Here is a 20065-nt window from a genome sequence, read left to right on the forward strand (position 1 = left end):
CATAGGTGAATCCAAGATGGGGTGACTTTTGGGGCTCTGACCAGGTTCTGTTACCCAGAATCCTTTGCAAACCTCAGAATTTGCCAAAAAAACACTTTTGCCTCTCATTTCGGTGACAGAAAGTTCTAGCATCTGAGAGGAGCCACAAATTTCCTTCCAACCAGCATTCCACCAAGTCTCCCGATAAAAAAGGTACCTCACTTGTCTGGGAGGCCAGGTGCCCGTGAAAGGAAATGCCCCAAAACACAACATGGACACATCACATTTTCACAAAGAAAACAGAGCTGTTTTTTCACAAAGTGCCTAGCTGTGGATTTTGGCCTCTAGCTCAACCGGCACCTGGGGAAACCTAGCAAACCTGTGCATTTCTGAAAACTAGACACCTAGGGGAATCCAAGATGGGGTGACTTGTGGGGCTCTGACCAGGTTCTGTTACCCAGAATCCTTTGCAAACCTCAAAATGTGACCAAAAAAACACTTTTTCCTCTCATTTCGGTGACAGAAAGTTCTGGAATCTGAGAGGAGCCACACATTTCCTTCCACCCAGCATTTCCCCCAAGTCTCCAGATAAAAATGATACCTCACTTGTGTGGGTGGCCCAGATGTCTGCAACAGAAAAATGCCAACAACCTGTAGAGTTTTAAGGGCTAGCATAGCGAGTTTCTAAGCACATATTTTTCTTTTATACAAGTTTTAGGCTGACTCTGCTTTGTGGACCCACACAAGTGAGGTATCATTTTACGTGGGAGACTGAGGGGAATGCTACGTGGTAGGAAATTTGTGCTGCAGTGGTGATCCTACAAAGAAAAGTGCGGAAACTATGCTTTTTAAGCACATTTTGAGGTTTGCAGAGGAGTCTGGGTAAGAAAATTTGTGGGGATCCAGGCAAGCCACACCTCCTTGTACTACTTGGGGTGTCTATTTTTAAAACATGTCTGGGTTTGGTAGGTTTCCTTAGATGAAGGCCACACCTGGGACCAAAAACATAGGTGCCCCCCCCCCAAACACAGGTAGTTTTGCAAGAGATCATTTTGGTGTGTCCACATACTTATGTGATGTTCCAAACATTAAAATTGTGACAAGAAACACACTTAGGTCATGTTAAAAAGACCCCTCACCCACCAACCAAGTTGGTGGCATGCTTCATCATCGGGGTCCCACCCGAGACACCTAGCCTGTCACAGGTGTGCCGCGACGCCTCATTACAGCGGAACAGGTTTTGTCATTTTTACCACACATACTGGTTGGATTTGGCATGAGGGTGAGTGATGGTTCAGTGGATCAATTTTTTTTAACAAGAGATTTCACAAAAAATGAAATGCACTGTTAATAACTGAAAGGCCAAAAAACTGAACCAATGACTCACAGCCAGTGAGCTGTAAAGCCACGACAAGGCACCAACCGCTTTACAGTCCATTCACACACCTTTCATACATGACATGCACAAGACCATTCACGCCGCCAACCACGGGCCCAGCACATTACAAACACTTGCATCGATAGATAGTGCCACTCAAGGGCCCATCACTTACATACGCCCACATGCCTAATACAGCAATCACACCAGCTGATGGGAGTGTGTGAACTGGCATTTGGCTGGCAGTGTGTTGCAGTAGCCAACAGCAAGCCAATATGTACACCGCCAGCCAAGCGCCACTCCACACACAATGGCATCACTTTTTTTGTTTTAAAAACAAAGAAACCACTAATTAATTAGAAATAATTACAAAACTACAAACACAAAAGCTCTAAGTACATGACAGAAATGCCAACCATGAAACTGAACACAGGAAAATATAAAACAGGCAGTTTACACTCATGGTAGTTCCCAGTAATTCTTCTGGGGGTGGTAATACTTGAAACAACCACCCACACACAGCCCATGCTTTGAAGGACAATCTGGGCAGTACTTTCGAGTCTCCCTCCGGGTACCTCTTTGAGCACAGACTCTACATCTCTTAGCTGGAAAGTCTTTTTGGGGTATGGGAGGAATGTGCTCAGCAAAGTGGCGATCTTTCAATCTAGCCACATCCTCCACCGTTGCTTCTCTAGGAAATCTTGCCTGCTCTACCACAATAAGGCTCTCTATCACTGACTCCTGAAATTTCACAAATGTCATCTTTGACTCTATAGACCTATCCTTAAACACAATAAAAGCATTAAACGTTGCCAAGTAGAAGAGGTGAATTGCTAACTTCTTATACCAAACGTAAGACTTACGAATAGCAGTATAAGGTTCCAACCTCTGATCAACTCTATCTACACCTCCCATGTACTTATTATAATCTAAAATGCACACAGGTTTGTGCACTTCAGCAACCTGGCCCCAAACAGTCATGGGGGAAGTACTCTCATCATGGATGGTACTTAGCATGTAGACATCACTCCTGTCTGAAAATTTAAAAGCTAGCAGCTCATTATTCCGCAAGGCACTGCATTGTCCCCTCTCAAGTTTTTTACAGACAAGCTCCCTTGGGTAGCCTTTCCGGTTACAACGAATTGTGACACAAGCAACGGTGTCCACTATAAACAATTCCTTGAACAACTGCACTCCACTGCAGATGTTATCTACATACAAAATGGTGACCTTTGTTGAACAGTCATCTACGAAGTTCCCACAGAATTTTCTCAGTAACTCCAAAAGTGGGAGGACAACTAGGAGGATCAATACTGGAATCCCTACAAGTGTAGACACGGAAACTATACACATATCCTGTACTACTTTCACACAGCATATACAATTTAATTCCATATTGTGCCCTCTTGCTAGGAATGTACTGCCTAAAATCCAAATGACCCTTGAAGAGGACCAAAGACTTGTCCACAGCTATTTCTTTGCCTGGAACATAGACCTCTGAAAACCGATCTACAAAATAATCAAGGACAGGCCTAATCTTAAAAATACGGTCAGAATCAGGGTGATCTCGTGGCAAGGCTCATGCACTGTCAACAAAATGCAGCATCCTAAGCAGAAGCAAATACTGATTACGACTCATGTTTGAAGGAAACATAGCTGTTGCCGTCAAGGGACTAGTAGACTAATAAGAAGCCAGTGACGGCTTCCTTATCAACCCCATCAAAACAGTCAAACCCAAAAACCTTTTCATCGCCTCCAAATTTGTGGGAATCCACTGGGTAGCTCTAGAGTGTGGCCTAAGTCTAGCAGCATTGTCCCTCAAATACTGCTCTTCATACAAATTAATCTGCTCAACAATCTCTTCCACAAATAACTCAAAGAAATTGACAGGCAAAAAGTTATCTGTATTGACTCTACACCCCAGGAGACCAGTAAAGGCAGGCAACTCTTTGTGCTCCATGTTTGGGGCAACCCAGAGTTCAGGTCTTCTTACGGGAAACCTTTCAGCCCCAGGTTGCTGCACTAATGGCACATCAGTGTCCTCCTCTAAAACAGACCCTTCATCTGCACTGAGAGTGGCTTCCTCATCAGAAGATTCCTCTCCGACAGAAACTTCCCTGCCAGAATCTCTCACTTCCTCCTCTGCCTCAGATGCAGGGTCCGTCTCATAATCACGATCAGACAATGACTCAAAAAGCATACCAACCACCTGCTGAGCGGTCATCCTGTGGCTAGCCATGATCTTTCCTACGAAAAGTAATTGGACAAATGCACCACCAACAACCAGCACTGTGTGAGATAAGTAATTAAGTGTAACTTTATCAGTAAGAGTTATAAACTCAAAAACGATACCGCTCACTTGCCTGAAAAAGCTTGACTCACCAGCAACTACTCTGCACAGACACAGCAATCACTAGTGATATCCCACTAAAAAGAAAGAAAGAAAGAAAGAAAATCAAATTAGAAATAAGACAACACAAATATCATTGTGCTCAAATCTAAGGACAATTTCACACTCAATCCTGCATTTAGTACACCACCTACAAACATGTCATTCATGCATGGCAACAATACTCCTTTGGAGTAAATTGTTTTTACTTACCTAAAACATGCAACTATGCACACTGCAGGTCAACCACCGCTAAAACAGCAAGGGGGCACAGCAAAGAAAGCAAAAGCTTTGAACTAGAACAAAAAGGAGCATTTTTTTATCACAAATGCAAATGCTTTGCCAGTTGACATACACCACCCCATCAAGCATTTAGAAATTGGTGCCTAAGTGGATTCTGCCCCCCAAAGGGGCAGGTGGGCCTACTAAAAAATAGGCCTATCTTCCCCAAGGTGGGCAGAAAATACCTTCAGTAGTGTGTCCCCATGGGGAGCGACCCTTGCCCAAGGGGCCGTCCCCAAACAAAATAAAACACACACACACTATCCCTGGTGCCTAAGTGGCTCCTTCCCCCCTTGGGGGCAGATGGGCCTAAAAATAAATAGGCTGATCTGCCCCTGAGGGGGTGGAAATGGACAACAGTTCTATGCCCCCTTTGGGGGGCGCCCCTTGCCTAAGAGTGCACCCTTCACATAAATAAACAAATAAAAAAACATCCCTTGCATTCCAGTGGTTTCCTCCCCCCTTGGGGGCAGATCAGCCTAAAAATAATAGGCAGATCTGCCCCCAAGGGGGGCAGAAATGGCCATAAAACACATGCCCCCCCCCCCCAAAGGGGAGTGACACTTGCCCAAGGGGCCACCCCCCATCCACTAAACACACACACTATCCCTGGTGCCTAAGTGGCTTCTGCCCCCATGGGCCTAAAGAAAAATGGGCCGATCTGCCCCCAAGGGGGGGGGGGGGGGCAGAAATGGGCAACAGTTCTATGCTCCACATAAATAAACAAATAAAAATATCCCTTGCGTTCCAGTGGTTTCTGTCCCTCTTGGGGGCAAATCAGCCTAAAAATAATAAAACACATGCGCCACAAAGGGGAGCGACCCTTGCCCTAGGGGCCGCCCTTCCATCCACTAAACACACACACCATCCTTGGTGCATAAGTGGCTTCTGACCCCCTTGGGGGCAGATGGGCCTAAAATAAATGGGCCGATCTGCTCCCAAGGGGGGCAGGAATGGCTAACAGTTCTATGCCCCCCCACATAAATAAGCATAGAAACAACGATCCCTGGCATTCTAGTGGTTTCTGACCCCCTTGGGGGCAGATTAGCCTAAAAATAATAGGCCGATCTGCCCCCAAGGGGGCAGAAATGGCCACAGCAAACATGCCCCCCAAAGGGGAGTGACCCTTGCCAAAGGGGCCGCTCCCTGACACAAAAACAGTGAACATAAACAAAAAAAAATCTGTGGCGTCTAGTGGGCATTCCTGCTGCCTGATGGCAATGCGATCGGGCAGCAGGAATGCTCAAAGAGACACCTGGGGAAAGAAAAACCCTTTTCTTTCCCCGATGCATCTTTGATTCAAAGTCCCCCACCCGCCGGAGGAGAAACTCACCTGTTTTTCCAAGGTCATGCTGGAAGCAAACGGCTTCCAGTGCAACTTTCACCCTGTAATGATGTCAGCACGCGATCGGGTGTTGATGTCATTGGGGGGGTAGGGAGTGGAGGTGGAAGGGGAAGAGCTTCCCCTTCCATCCCTGCCTTGGGGGGATGGAAGGGACGCCCACGGAGGGAGAGCTAGCGCTATCTCCGAGCCCCATGCCGAGGACGTAATGGTTACGTCCTTGGCACAGGCGCACTGTGCCGGTGGACATAACCGTTACGTCCGCGGCACAGAAGGGGTTAAGACTCCGCAGGTCAACATAGACTCTTAAGTCACCACTACATTTGTGTGCTACTACCAATGGTAATAAACATATTGAAGATCCTATAGTTCCAATGACACCCTTATAATATAAACCTTTTAGTTCTTTTTCCAAATCTTCTCTAAATGAAAATGGTGCACTACATAGTTTATGTTTTACAGGAGTTACTCATTCTTTGACTTTAATTATGTGTTAGAAACCCTTAATGCTACCAAGTTCTTCTGTAAAGACAGACAGAAACCTGTTCTTGACCACTTCAAACTTATCTTCAGACACAAATCAAATCAAATCAAATCATTAACATTTATAAAGCGCGCTACTCACCCGTGCGGGTCTCAAGGCGCTAGTGGAAAAGGGGGGGTTATCGCTGCTCGAACATCCAGGTCTTTAGGAGTCTCCGGAAAGCGGAGTGGTCCTGGGTGGTCCTGAGGCTGGTGGGGAGGGAGTTCCAGGTCTTGGCCGCCAGGAAGGAGAAAGATCTCCCACCCGCCGTGGAGCGGCGGATGCGAGGGACAGCAGCGAGTGCGAGGCCAGAGGAGTGGAGGAGGCGGGTGGGGACGTAGAAGCTGAGGCGTCTGTTGAGGTATTCCGGTCCCTTGTTGTGGAGGGCTTTGTGTGCGTGGGTGAGAAGTCGGAAGGTGATCCTTTTGCTGACTGGGAGCCAATGCAGGTGTCTCAGGTGTGCGGAGATGTGGCTGCTGCGGGGTACGTCGAGGATGAGGCGGGCCGAGGCGTTTTGAATGCGTTGCAGGCGATTTTGGAGTTTGGCTGTGGTCCCGGCATAGAGGGTGTTGCCGTAGTGCAGGCGGCTCGTGACGAGGGCGTGGGTCACGGTTTTTCTGGTATCGGCGGGGATCCAGCGGAAGATCTTGCGGAGCATGCGGAGGGTGAGGAAGCAGGCGGAGGACAAGGCGTTGACTTGCTTGGTCATGGTGAGAAGAGGGTCCAAGATGAAGCTGAGGTTGCGGGCGTGGTCTGTGGGGGTCGGTGCGGTGCCGAGGGCCATGGGCCACCAGGAGTCGTCCCAGGCGGACGGGGTGTTGCCGAGGATGAGGACTTCCGTTTTTTCAGAGTTCAGCTTTAGGCGGCTGAGCCTCATCCAATCTGCGACGTCCTTCATACCCTCTTGTAGGTTGGTCTTGGCGCTGGTGGGGTCCTTGGTGAGGGAGAGTATAAGTTGGGTGTCGTCGGCGTAGAAGGTGATGATGATGTCGTGCTTGCGTACGATGTTGGCGAGGGGGCTCATGTAGACATTGTAGAGTGTCGGGCTGAGCGATGAGCCTTGAGGTACGCCGCAGATGATCTCGGTGGGTTCTGAGCAAAACGGAGGGAGGTAAACTCTTTGGGAACGGTTTGCAAGGAAGGAGGCGATCCAGTCCAGGGCCTGGCCTTGGATCCCGGTGGAGCGGAGGCGGGTGATTAGGGTGCGGTGACAGACGGTGTCAAAGGCAGCCGAGAGGTCGAGAAGAATGAGGGCGACTGTTTCACCGTTGTCCATCAGGGTTCTGATGTCATCTGTGACTGAGATGAAGGCGGTTTCAGTGCTGTGGTTGGTTCAGAATCCGGTTTGTGAGGGGTCGAGCAGGTTGTTGTCTTCCAGGAAGGTGGTCAGCTGTTTGTTGACGGTCTTCTCTATTACTTTGGCTGGGAAAGGCAGAAGAGAGATGGGGCGGAAGTTTTTCAGGTCGCTCGGGTCAGCCGTAGGTTTCTTTAGTAGGGCGTTGACTTCGGCGTGTTTCCAGCATTCGGGGAAGGTAGCAGAAGAAAAAGAAGAGTTGATGACGGTCTGGAGGTGTGGGGCGATGATGTCGTCGGCTTTGTTAAAGATGAAGTGCGGGCAGGGGTCCAAAGGGGCGCCGGAGTGGATAGAGTTCATGATGGATTTGGTTTCTTCCGTGTTAATGTGGGTCCAGTTGTTGAGGGTGATGGCCGGGGATGCGGGTTCGGTGGTGTTTGGTTGGGTCTGGTGTCCGAAGCTGTCGTGGAGGTCGCTGATCTTGCGATGGAAGAAAGTGGCGAGGGATTCGCACAAATCCTGTGAGGGCGTGACGGCGTTGGCGGTGGCGCTGGGGTTGGAGAACTCCTTGACGATGCTGAAGAGTTCTCTGCTGTTGTGGCTGTTTTTGTCCAGTCTGTCAGTGAAAAAGTTCCTTTTGGCAGCGCGGATCAGGTGGTGGTGTTCGCGGGTAGCGTACTTGAGGGCAGTCATGTTGTCAGCGGTGTGGTCCTTGCGCCAGGCTTTCTCAAGGGCGCGACAAGTTTTCTTTGATTCTTTGAGGGTGTCAGAGAACCAGAGAGGTTTTTTGGTGTTGGTCTGTCGATGCATGCGTTTGAGGGGAGCAAGGTTGTCTGCGCAGTTGGAGATCCAGTTTGTGAGGTTGAGGGCTGCGTCGTTGGGGTCGGTGGTGAGGGTGGGTTGGTTGGCGGCGAGTGCGGAGAAGAGTTGCTCTTCAGGGATCTTGTTCCACTGTCGACGAGGGATGGGTTGAGTGCGGAGGTGGCGGGTCTCGCGTCGGAATGTGAAGTGGACGCAGCTGTGGTCGGTCCAGTGTAGGGCGGAGGTGTGGCTGAAGAAGACGTGTTTGCTGGCGAAGAAGATAGGGTCGAGCGTGTGTCCGGCGATGTGGGTGGCGGTGTTCACCAGTTGTTTGAGGCCTAGGTTGGCGAGGTTGTCGAGCAGGGTGGTGGTGTTGGGGTCGTTGTTTTGTTCCAGATGGAAGTTGAGGTCGCCTAGGAGGATGTAGTCCGGTGAGGTGAGGGCTTGCGGGGAGATGAAGTCGGCGATGGCGTCGCTGAAAGGGGCGCGTGGTCCGGGAGGACGGTAGACAAGGGATCCTCTGAGGGTTTTCCTCGGGTCGGTGCGAATCTGAAAATGCAGGTGTTCAGTGGCGAGAGGGGTGTCTTCGGTGGAGGTGGTGACGCTGATGGAGTCTTTGAAGACGATGGCGATACCTCCTCCTGCTTGGTTGGTGCGGTCTTTCCTGGAGATCTTGTAGCCTTCGGGGATGGCGGTGGCGATGTCTGGAGCAGAGGAGGCGTTCATCTAGGTCTCCGTGATGAAGACGACGTCCGGTGCTGTGGAGTCCAGGAGGTCCCAGAGTTCAACGGCGTGTTTGTGGACGGAGCGAGCGTTGACTAGGATGCACTTGAGGTGGTTGATGGCGAGTGGGCTTGTGGTCGTGGCAGTTGCGTGGTGGAAGATGCGTTTGCAGGAGTTGCAGGCGAAGGGTCCATGGGTGCGTTTGGGGTGAGCTTGGAAGCAGGTGTTGGAGCGTCCTGGGTTGAGGGCGTGGAGGGTGGTGGGGTCGTAGCGGATCAGCGGGGCTTGGGAGAGCTGGGGACCAGGGGTCGTGGCGCTGGGCACGGGCCAGGCGCGGACGGGCGCAGACGGGCTTGCCTCTGGCGCGCCAGCGGCGCGCCCGCTCCGCGATCACGCAGAGGCCGCCATATGAGGTAGGAGGGGGGGGAGACACAACAGAAACCTGATGCTTTGCTGCAGGCCTCAACACCATTTGGAACAGGCCCTAATGAAACTCCCCTAAAATACAGAGACCTTTAACTGCCACTTACACTTTCCTGAACAGTTTCCGTTCAATAAACATCAGTACATCAACAAAAAATCCAGACAGTTTGATTCTCATCCCCTCATATGATACCGGGGCTCGATCGGGAGCATCTAACACCATGCCAGGCCACAACTCCTCGAATAACTCCTGTATGTCTTAGTTATCCTGGCTCCTGAATCAACATAGAGCTTAACAGCCTTATCCCCAACTACAATGTTAACAGAAGAATCAACATAGTTTGTGTAATCACTTGTAACCACCTCATCTTTACTGACTACCAAAATTATTTCCCTCAGATCACCTTCAATTTAAAAAAAATATTTTTGGGCTTGCTCTTCTGAACTGTCCATGACCACATTGGCTACCTTGTAACTTTTGTTCTTGACATACCTTGGCAAAAATTGCCAACTTTCCCACAAGTTAAACGTGCCACATTCCTTGCCAGGTAGGTATTACACCTTTTAATATGGGCCAATCTACTACACCTAAGGCAGGATTGATTTTGTGTAAAGAAACTTCTGGTCTGTTTGGAACCCTCTTTAGAATACTTATCTCCCTGGTGCCCCTCACTTTCCCTGGTTGCACCACATTGATACCTTTTGAATGCATATGGTCTAACTCTGCAACAAATTCTGAGATGTTTCAATACCCTTGACAATACACAAGGGGGCATATTTATACTCTGTTTGCGCCTGAATTGCGTCATTTTTTTTTACGCAATTCCGACGCAAAACTAACTCCATATTTATACTTTGGCGTTAGACGCGTCTAGCGCCAAAGTCCATGGAGTTTGCGTCATTTTTTAGCGTGGACACCTACTTTGCGTTAATGATATGCAAGGTAGGCGTTCCCGTCTAAAAAATTGACTCCGAGGCATGTGCGCCGTATTTACACTCCCGGGCAAAATTCATGCCCGGGAGTGGGCGGGTCAAAAAAATGACGTACGGCCGCTTTTGCGCCGTTTTTTAGCGCCTGGACAAGGCAGGCGTTAAGGGACCTGTGGGCTCGGAAGGAGCCCAGAGGTGCCCTCCCATGCCCCCAGGGACACCCCCTGTCACCCTTGCCCACCCCAGGAGGACACCTAAGGCTGGAGGGACCCATCCCAGGGACATTAAGGTAAGTTCCGGTAAGTATTTTTTTTTTTTTTTTTTTGTGGCATAGGGGGGCCTGATTTGTGCCCCCCTACATGCCACTATGCCCAATGACCATGCCCAGGGGACAGAAGTCCCCTGGGCATGGCCATTGGGCAAGGGGGCATGACTCCTGTCTTTGCTAAGACAGGAGTCATTTCTATGGGGGTTGGGAGTCGAAAAAATGGCGCAAATCGGGTTGAGGCGAAAAATTTGCCTCAGCCTGACTTGACCCATTTTTTGTCGCCCAAGCTCCATATCCCCCTACGCCGGCACTGCCTGGTGTACGTCGTTTTTTTCCACGCACACCAGGCAGCGCCGGCGGCTAACGCCGGCTAACGTCATTGATTAAATACGGCGCCCGCATGGCGCTTCAGAATGGCGTTAGCCGGCGCTAATTTTTTTGACGCAAAACTGCGTTAGCGCAGTTTTGCGTCAAAAAGTATAAATATGGCCCAAGGTATCTTCCAAGGCAGGATTTCCTAAAACAAGATGTTCTGCTGAATGGATTTATCAGAGCAATGTTGGATGAATTGGTCACATAGTAATTGGTAAAGTGTTTGAATTGGCATTCATCAACCAATCTTCTCAATGCTGATAAAAAGATATCTACATTTTTCCTGGAAAGTTGTCTCCTCATGAAAGACAACCAAACTAGGTTGGACATCAAATCTTTTTTCCAGATTCCTTTCAGCCTCCGTATATTCATATAACTCTTCTCCCTCATTCATCCCCACCTCAGGAAAATGCTTACACACTGGACAACCCTCAAAACCTAGTGGCTGTAGTAATAAAAAAAAAATCCTATCTGGCCTGAACCTAGATGCCCCAATAGCACCTACATACGTCTCAAAAGTATTGTACCAACATTTCCACCTTACGGGCAATTCACCAGACACTTTTAAGAGAGGCAGAGGTGAATTTACAGTCTGAATAGATGCAACAATTGAATACAAAATCCTAAACTAGTAAATACTAGTATGATAAGTGAACTCTACAAGACTTTCATGTGTTCTTTTTGCCTGTGTTACATTAATGTGCCCTTTAATATAATACGCTCAGTGGGTAAGCATGCACATCACTGAAGACAACCCTGCAATTTCAGGTGTGCATGTCACTGTAACAATCCTCAAAGCTGCAATGACATGCTCCTTTAATGTTTGTTCACTTGTGAAGTGCCCAATAATAAAATGTGTGTTTTGCTGACCTCAAAATATGTCAATTCAGGTATGTGTGTGTCACCATGAAAATTGTGCAATCTGAAATGAAAAGTTTGAAATAATGTTCCCTTTACTCATAACATGCTTAATGTAAAAGCATGGGTGTCACTGAACACACAGAAGGTAAGATTGGGTGTGTGTCACTGAGTAAATCCAAATCACAGTACTTGAAATTAAATACATCAATTTCCAATACAAGCAAATTCCTCCTGAACCAAATTTCCTTCCGGTCTATCAGTTGATTAACAGCTATGCATCACACCTTAACCACCTGATCTGCTGTGGTATAATAATGGACATGTACAAGCTGGGGCACAAACCAGGAAGTGTGTGTATGTCAGGAAAGATCACTGAGCCACTTTGTGAGACAAAAGCACAGCTTGTGAGGTGACCATATGCCTGGCAAGAAAAGTGCATGAACTGGAGCATGCTGTAGCTCACAATGTGCCGAGAGTTACAGCACAAGACAAACCCAAAAAATAAGGATATCCTATCCGCTGTATTGTGATTCCCATAGGACATAATAGAATCATAATACGGCGGATGGGATATCAGTCACATTTGTGATGGTGTAACCCCTCTGCCAAACTCTAAATCAGGCTCTTAATCTGAATTCAATACCTGATCCCTGACCATCTTCTAAAACCTCATAAAATATGCACACTGACCATGTCATGGATTTTGGTATAATCCACAACTATTTAACCAACCACACTCATGTGTTGAGGGGTCCTTGAAATTCCAGTTCCACATGACATCACAGCTCAACTATGAGCAGATGGCGGCTGATATAAATCCTCACATCTAATGAGAGGGGGTTTATGGCCTGCTAGCATTTTCTAGGTTACTCTCTTCAGATGACAGTGGGGATCTGGCAAGCCACCTATGACTAAGATGCTCAGTTGAAATGACAGGGGGATTCTGGCCAACTGTCCATAACTGTGATCCCTCATTTTTAATGAAAGAATGATCTGACCAGCTTCCTGTACCTGGAGCCATTGGCAAAGCATCCAGAAACCATTGAAAGTGAGACTTTTAAAATGTGGAGAGCAATGTAACTGTAGTATATCTCCAAAGGTGGCACAGAAATTAAGTTACAGTGTATGCCCAAAGGAGTGAGAGCAAAGGTGGGAGAGCAATAAAGCTGTAGCATATTTCACATTGTGGGAGAGCAACAAAGCCACACTGTGTGCCCAAAGTTGGGAGAGTAATGAAGCTGCAAGGGTATCCCCAGAGGTAGGAGAACATTCACACTGCAGTGTATGCCCAAATGTGTCAGAAAAATAAAACTGCAGTGTATCCCTAAAGGTAGGAATGCAATGAACCTGAAGTGTATTCCAAATACTGGGAGAGGAATGAAGCTGCACTATATTCTAAATGGCAGGAGAGCAGTGAAGAAGCAGTGTATGCTCAAAGGTAAGAGATAAATACTTCAGAGTAATCTCAAAGTTGGAGAGAGCATTGAAACTGCAGTCTTTTTCAAATTGTGGGAGAATAATGAAACCCCAGTGTATGGCCAAACGTGGGGGAGCAATGAATTTGCAGTGTATTCCAAATTGTGTGTAGTAATGAAGTAGCAGGCCATGCCGAATGGAGGCAAAGCAATGAAGCTGCAGTGTATTCTCAAAAGTTGGAGAGCAGTGTAGCTGCACTGTATTTTCAAAAGTAGAAAAGCAATGAAGCTACAGTGTATTCCAAAAGGTAGGGGAGCAATGAAGCTGCAGTGTGTCCCCAAAAGTGGGAGGGCAGTGAAGATGCAATATATCCTGCAGCGCATCCCTACAGTGCAAAATACTTTACATTATAACAAAAATTTGCAAGTACATCAGATGATAATCTTCTCTAAGTCAATTAACAAATCTCTTTAAAAAATAAAGCAATTGGACCTGGAATAAATGTAATTGTTTACTAGAGGTTGGATGGTATACTGTTTTTTTTTTAAATTAAAATGTTTAATACTTACAAATTGTCTGTTGGTGGAGTTAGGGTAAGGATTAGTGGTGAGAAGAAGTACTGTGCGGGGGTAAAAGATGAGGTGGATGCTGAGCATCACGTGAGTCCCATGGAAAGCTCCATGATACATATGCACCTAGCAACCCTAAACATTTGAGATATCTCTGATTGTGTACACTAATTGTGGTTCGAATGATTTCTTTTAAGATATACTTCATTGATATATCATAACAAGAGGTTTTTTTTACAAGCCTGGGTCACTGAAATCTTCTCATAGACTGTAACACAAGATCCATGACTGACAAGGACATACTACTTGATTAAAAATCTTCAGAAGGGCTCCCAGTATGAGACACGTCTTGACATTTTGATTCCTCATTTTATTTAAAATATGAAATACTTCTGCTCTGTTTATAAATGTTAAAATAGAGCAATAGGAAAGTTCCCTGTGTGGCATAAAGGTCTTCTTGGTGCAGAATAAGAATATGTGCAGCAAGCAATATCTTGCTGCACAAAAACAATCCAAAGTGGTATGCATTTCCCTCTTCTTATGTGTAATACAGAATGTATGATGCATAGAAAGAAGAAATATGGAGAAAAAATGTTTTTCCCTCTAGTACGCCATCCTCCAGCAGGTGTACTGATTTGATGTAATCCAGGTTTTACACACCATTATAAATTTGGATTGTGTCAGATTCATGTGTGGATGCACGTAATGCCTATGTTCCACCCATGCACTCTTATTAGCGTGAAATGCAAAGCATTGCAATCTGCTGTGCTATGTTAAATCACCCTTTGCATGGCTTTACTGAAGCATTTGTATTGTTTTTGCATTGCTTGCATGGTGCAAGGATAACACAAAGGCTTAGTAAATCTAAACACCAGTATTTTTACAGCAGTTCAAGATCTGTAAAAAATGATGATGTACATATATGTTAGCCTATAGCTTAAAGTAATGATCTGCTTACATTACATAGAAAGATGTATTTGGTTAATTGTTGTGGAAAATAATATGAGCCTGACTGCAACTTTGGGGGAGGTGGTTAAACCGTCCCAAATGTGACAGATTTCCTACCCACCGTATGATGAGTTCCATAGGATATAAGGAACTCGTAATACGGCGGGCGGGACATCCGTCACATTTGGTACAGATTAACCCACTCCATCAAAGTTGTAATCAGGCCCCATGTCTTGATATGTTGTTTACAGCCCCTTAACCCGTTCCATGCTGAGGACGGAAAACGCACAAGAAATCCCTCTGCTGTTCATAGAAGAGGAATTTCCTTTTTTATTGTTTAGCCTCAGTACCAGAACAAGAGCTTCTCCTGCTTGCCAAGGCATTTTTTTCAGTGTAATGATGATTGACATGCATGGCGTGCTGATATCATTACACTGAAAGTGAAAGTGAAATGAGCCAGCCTGATTCAACAGCATGGCATAGGTGAGGTTGTCACTGATTGCTAGAAGTGCTGGCACAAATGCAAGTCCAGCACAAAGGAGAGAATGTCCAGGAATCAAAAGGCAGCACTGCAGACTGGAAGTGAAAGTCATGCACCACAGGAGGACCTGGATAAGCTGGAGGAGGTGGTCACAGCGATCATCCCAGAAGAGCTGATCACAGGAATCACAGGACAGCGCAGGACAGCGCAGGCTACCAAGAACAAACACAAATGCAGGGTACGCTGCAGAGGGAATATCTGGAATCCCACAAATGACAAAAAGGGGGAGGCACATAGGACATGCTCAAAGCATGATAAAGGTTAGCAGCAGGACACATGGGCCCTGAATCAAAACGCACCATCACCACCCAAGTCACAATTGTATTGACACTTTGGTTGCACAGTGCACTCCAACATATACACAACATGGACAAAAGCCACTCACTCCGGCTATACTCCACCATGTAAATATGCAGCACGTTGCCTGGACGTGACATGCAATCAGTGTGGCTGTGCCACGACAACACCCATTTCATATTGTCATAGCCCCAGATCCAACCCAACTTGTACATCAGAGACCAGGACTGAAGTCACTACCACACCAGGGGTGGTGTCAGAATGCTGTAACAGGCAAAAATGCTTCCCTTCCTCCTTGTCTCATTCCCCTATTCATGTGAGCTGCATCTTGCAGCACACATTGAAATGCCATCTTAGCAAAACATAGCTCGTACATTGCAGGAAGGATACCTCCCTGCACATAAACGATTTATCCCCTCAAGGCAGGCACCCCTTCATCATGCTGCAACAATGCCTGCGTTGGTGCAGGAAGAACAAATCTGCCCAGACGCAGGGGGAATTGCAGGGGTGTACCACATTCCAGTAAACATGGCACATCCCTGCGTTTCGAAGCTGTTGCAGTGTCATGCAACACATATTGCTGCTGCACTGAACTGTGCCACTTGAGAAAATAATCAGGCTGAAAGTGTGCAACCTGTAGAATGCAAACCACATAGGGTGAACCCACAAGAATTCTCACATAACTCCATGCACCATATGGGAATGGACACACAATTAAACACATACAAAACATGAGGCATGTCTGTGAACATCATGTGTGAAGCTGTACAAGTAGCTGCAATCTCGCCTTCTGACAAAATAGAGTGGCTTGTGTGAATGGTTGGTCTACTGCTTAGTGATACAATCAACATGCATGAGAACTGGCACAAGTGGCATCAATGTTGCACTGCCGGCACAATGTCACTAACCTGTAATGCAACTGTATCATCACTCTAATAATAACCCAGCTGCACATTTCCCTTGTGCCTCATCTACAAAGTCACAAAATGCATGCATTGATCCACATTCAACATCCTTACACCAACACATGCCTGTTGCTGATATCCTGTGTGCAAGGAAATATTTCAAATTTAGGGAGGGACAATCTAATAGTGCAAACAATCCATAATGGTTGCACTGTCCCTTCCAATTAGCACGTGTGGGGCGTGCAACAGGCAGATGAGAATGTAACAAAAGCATTGCATGCAATAGACCTACCTATTGTACCTATATGTAACAGGAAATGATGGTGTGCCGCGCTTCCCGAAATTTGGCAGTGGTGTGCACTGTCATTTTCAAAACTCACTGATGGCCATTATTTACTAGAATACGGGGCACCCCTGTGTCACTCCCTGTGCAGAGGCTAAATTAGTTGACGTGGGCCAACGCAACAAGCCTTGCACCACAGTGCAAGGATGGCTGTGTTGGGGGAGATTGTTTTTGTGCAGGAAGGAACACCTTTCTACACAAAAACATTCTTACAGGGCCATTAGCTCTGTCTATGTGTGTTGGTAAATGCAGCACACATGGAACACTTCTAAAATGAGGAGAAAAGATGGCATATAACTTCATTGTGTCATGCCAATGATACCCCTGGGGTGGTATAATATTTTGGCAAGGACTCAGGTTTACAGAAAACGTGCCAATCTGAGACACTGTCAAAATGCATTGGGTGTTGCTGTGGTATGCCACAGCAACACCGATTGCATGTCCCTACCACGCAAAGTGCTGCATGTGAAGGAACCCTTTTTACAAGATGGTTCTAAGCCACAATATGTCACTTAGTGCCACATTGTAAAACTGTCACAGGGCATTGCACCACCCAAGTGTCACGAAAAGTAACAGTCAGATGGCGCTAGGAGCACCTAAGTATGCCCCAAAATACCTTGTGAGCTTGACCCATGTGTGATGCACAATGCTACACATAATATACAACTACAACCTCAGGTCTGTAACATGTCACTAAGCCTCCAGTAGCAAGTAAATGATGTGCCATGTCAACAGTCTCCATAATCCAAGATTGACATTTCACTCTCATTGCAGAGGATGATGCCTTACCCCCTGCTGACCTGCCTGTCCTGGATTTTACAGATAACATGGATGACCAGCTGCTGACCATCGATGAAGAGACTCTCAAAGGATTACCTAGGTTCCCTCTAAACATCACCTCCAGTTGCAGGAAGGACACACAGTTTTGCGGGGTCTCTGCATGAACCACCCAGCTACCAACACACAGCACCAGCTAGTACTCACACAGCCCTGGACTCTGAGGACCCAGACATCACCTTCCAGAGGGCTGTAGCAGGAGTCCAGTGGGAGCTGGCAAGCAGGTGCCGGTGGGTAAGGAGACCATGGCAGGCAGCCTAGAGGAAGTGCAGAGGTGCCTCAGTCCAATTAAGGACAATTCAGCTGCCATCAGGGGCACCCAGTCCTCGCTTCATGAACTCCAGCAGTTCCTGGTCAACATAGCTGCTGTCATGAGGCAGAGGCTTCAACAACTGCCCTCCCGAAGTGGCAGCAGAATGATAGACAACAAGCTGGGGGCTATACAGAATACCCTGGAGTCCATACAGCGGGAATTGGCCTCCCTCAGGGAAAACATGGCTGCCTACCACTGTGATATTGCTGCGGTGCTGAGAAATCAGCAGTTCCTCCTTGCTGCAGTGATGGCTTATGTGTTCCCACAAATGGCAGTTGCAGGACCTTTGACTACATATCTCTATCCCCTGATGTGTGTGTGGCCCCCTCAACAACAGCACCACCCACGGCACAGGAGGCACCACACACATCAGAGGATGACGATGTGAAAGGAACAACATTCACAAGGAAAACTACCCGGTAGCACCAGTCTGGTTCACTTAGACAGTATCTTCTTAGTTCTAGGCTTAAGATCATGCCAGTGTTGTAACGGCATTAAATGCGCTCTCTTTACTCAACCACTCTTGATTTGTTTGCTATGTGCAATGTATCATTGTCTTAATTCTTACCGGTTGGTAATTTTGACATCTCCTCACTAATGGACACTTCTCCTAGCCATGTCTCATTACATGTCCCTTACCACTGGGCTCTGATTGTACTACAAATTGCTAAGGTTCTCTCGTAGGGTTTGTGAACTTGACATTGTATAGCATTTGAAATTACACTTGCACCTGTAAATAAAGCACATTGTTCACAAGTAACATTTCTATGTTTACTGTGATCCATCAACTCAGCTAAAAGATTGCATTTTGTGAGTCCATGTCAATGAGTACAGAACATCATTACATGAGTGCATTACTGTCAGACACAAAGCCACACACTAGGATCCTAATATGAGAAAGGTAAATGATGGTGTTGTGGGCTATAACCAATTTACAGAGTATTCAATACATATTGAGCAGAAATCCTGGGACCTTGACATACAGCATTGTATGTATGGCTCAGAACTAAGTCAATGATAATTTAACCATATGGGAGTACCAGTGCAACTAATATGTGTGGTACAGAAGAAGCTTACCTAATCAGTGTTGCAGGACACAGTCCCAAATTTGGCTGTTTTCATATGTGCCACACTTGCAAACAATGATATTGCAAGACCACACCAATGACAGTTAATGTTCCATACTTACCTGTCCAAGATAACCTATATATACACAAAGTGAATGGCTGGACCAGTGGATGACAAATGTATGGACTAGTTGATGTCATTTAGCAGCCAGTCTGACAGCTCCTTGGTCATATGGGGATGCACATGGTAATTCATGGAAACAAAGACAGTAACCACACCCTAAGCCATAACTCCAACTTGACCAGTGCACATATGAGAACACCCAGACACTCAATATACATGTAGAAAAAATAGCCCTCGAAAAACAGGATTTATTTAAAATTATTTATACCTTCATACATAAACATATCCTTAAAACTACTATACAGTAAACTCACCTATACTAACACAACTTAACTTACAACTACACCTATCTAACCTATTCTAAACTAGTCTTCCACCATCCTTAAGAGACAAGATACTAGTAGGACAACATAAACTAAGACTACACATGTACTTACTTAACATATGTTCTAAACAGATTTATACTTTTTTGTTATTTTGTCATGTTTTTTTATTTTTAACACATATATACCTCAACATAAACCTCCACCCAACCCCCAAATAAAAAAGAAATAAAACTCACCCTCCCAACTATACTTACTCTAACCCATGCCTACCCTACACCATTTCACTAACCTAGCACTACCCATCTAAATCTCAATCGAAAACTATCTACTGTAAAAGGGAGAGGGAAGGAACTGGGAGGTTGTGGCACTGCCACTTACAATTTTCTTCAATTTCTTCTTCATGTACTTTAACAATTTGTGGTTTTTAGCACTTTCTTTCTCTAAACATTCCAATCAGACCATCATGGTGGCCATGTCCCATCTCATGTCACTTTCAAAGTTAGGTGTGATGGCTGCAGCAGGTGGCTGTACGATTGACTGGCTTGTGACAGATGCAGCTGATGTGGAGGGGGTCATACCAGCAGAGGCCTCCTGCACCCCAATGTGGCCTGCCTTTTTGTGGCTGCTGCGGCGGTCCCCCATGTGGGAAAGCACGCAATGCCCCTGTGGCCTTTTTCTTCCAGAATCTCCTCTCCATCCTCTGGTACCCAGCATTCACATCCAAAATGTGCCTGTATCTGTTTGCCCTTTTGTGGAATACATGTTGTTCTGCTGGTGTCATCTTTGCAGCTGAAAACTGAGGGGAATAAAGCAT

Source organism: Pleurodeles waltl, chromosome 1_1 (assembly GCF_031143425.1).
Source record: "Pleurodeles waltl isolate 20211129_DDA chromosome 1_1, aPleWal1.hap1.20221129, whole genome shotgun sequence".
Lineage (NCBI taxonomy): Eukaryota > Metazoa > Chordata > Amphibia > Caudata > Salamandridae > Pleurodeles > Pleurodeles waltl.